Consider the following 2,190-nt stretch of genomic DNA (forward strand, 5'->3'; position numbering starts at 1 on the left):
TTTCTCAGAACTCCTCGGATAAAAAAAGACAGAGAAAAGAAAAGGAGTGAAACAAGAAGGAACTGATGAGTTAGTAACTGAACCCTTGCATTGACCAGAAATCTTAACTCTTTGGACAAGTGATACACCATGTAGCATGTCTATAGTGTCGATCGCCCAGCAGGATCCCATAGCACTTTACAAACACTGGTTAATTAAGCCTGAGGGTCAGCGCGCTGTTCACCCTCGATGAGTTTCATTGTGGACTGGGTGATCTGCTTTGCTTGGGAAAGTCTAATGGGCTTTTCAAGGGTGTTCTGGGTGCTATGGGGGTTATTCTGAAGGTGCGGTTAGGTGACTTTCCCAAGGTCCTGGCCACTCATCAGTGGCAGATTTGGCAATACAGCCCAGGAGCCCCAATTCCTAAATCCTCTGCTCTATACACAAAACACACTGAGCCCCATTCTCAGTGCACCAAGGCTCTGGTTGGTGTAAAATCAGGAGGCTGGCTTTACACGACCTTTGTGCCTCCCCCTATTATTCTGGAGTTGGCCAGGAGCCTAGAATAGCCTCAGGACTTCCTCAAACTGCACCCAGCTGCCTTGGCCTTTCAGCATTTGGGAAGTGAATTCAGTGCTGGAGAGCTGCTGGATTTACAGCTCAGGAGAAAGCTGTTTATTAAAGAGGCATGGCCCCAGCAAGAGGGAGTCAGTGTCCTCAAAGCCTGCGTCCTCCCATTCTGCCTCAACTCATAAGAGCCTCCTTTTTAAAATCATCCGCTCAAGGTATTCAGAGGTTTGCTTTCCAGCCCGGCAGATTTCTGACCAATTTAAAGATGACACATTCTTGCTTGTCAGCACCCCACAGAGCCCAACATTACCAGAAACATGCCATTCAGCCAGACAGTAGTGAACTGCTAGCAGAGGAAAGCAAAGGGCCAAACCACTCCAATAGAGGCCCCCAGAGTCACCCGCAGCAAGACAAAAACCGAGAGCACTCACTTGTATTCCAGGGGCTCCTTCTCCCTCTTGCCGTGGGGTATGGGTAGTCCTTAGCTGGCCACGTCCTCTGTGTAAGAGAGCTCAAAGCACCTCATTCTCAGTCACCCGTGCACAACAAAAGAGCAGAGTGTGTGGAGCTCAACTTTATATGAGCAAAAAGGGTTGCCACCCCCACAACTTCCCCTTTTGCACTGATTAAGAATCAAAACCTTTCTGACCCTGTGTGCTTCATCCCGCCCCATTCTGACGTCTCCACGCTGCTTGGAAATGGTTGTTACAGAGGCCCAGGGACCAACTCGACAGGCTGCGTTGAGGGTTCCAACAGAGCGGCAGCCCGATACAGCCACATGGGGCCGTTTCTCTGCAGCCACAAAGGAGAGGAAACATCATTTCATAATAGTCTACAATTGGACCAAAACATTGTTAATGCTCACGCTGCCTTGTAATCAGTGGCCCTGCTTAATCTCATCCCACCACCTCCAATACCAACCCCTCTTCCCTCTCCCACCACTGGCACCACCCAGATCTCCCACCCTACTGTTCCCTTCCTTTTTATCTGCCCCTCCGCTTTGCAGCAGACATTTTGCTTCCTCCTGCTTTTGGAACATTCTCTCACTGCCTCTCCCAACGCCATGCCATGAATGCTTGGTACACTGGTCTCCCATCAATGAGCTGTCTGTGCCTCCTGTGTCTGAAACACTGCCCCTGCATTTTGCCTATTTTAGAGACCCATCCTGCGAAGTGCTGAGCACCTTCTGAGAGGGCCTGAGCACACAACTCTAGGGCTGGGCAGATTTCTGTATGAACCTTTTTTCAGCAAAAAAGCCCAAATTCAGTGACATCGAACTGTTTAGCAAATGCCTGTTGATTTTGCCAAATTGTTTCACCCGAGGGTGGGGCGGGGGCAAAGTCAGAAAAAAGTTTTGTTTTGACTTTTTTTTTTTAATAAAATGTTTTAATTTTTTTGGTTGAAAATGAGTTTTTATTTCAAAATTTCCTTTCCATTTATTAAAAAAATGTAATGGTCAAAATTGAAACAAAACATTCTGATCTGGTCAGAATGAAACACTCAACCCCAAATTATTATTTTTTTACTTTTCAATGTGCCAAAATTTTTGAAAAATATTGTTTTTGTTTTGACTGGACTCTGATTTTGTTTTTTCATTTTCCAGAATTGTCAGCAAACCACAACATTATTTTTTCACCTAGC

The sequence above is a fragment of the Eretmochelys imbricata genome, chromosome 1 (assembly GCF_965152235.1).
Source record: "Eretmochelys imbricata isolate rEreImb1 chromosome 1, rEreImb1.hap1, whole genome shotgun sequence".
NCBI lineage: Eukaryota > Metazoa > Chordata > Testudines > Cheloniidae > Eretmochelys > Eretmochelys imbricata.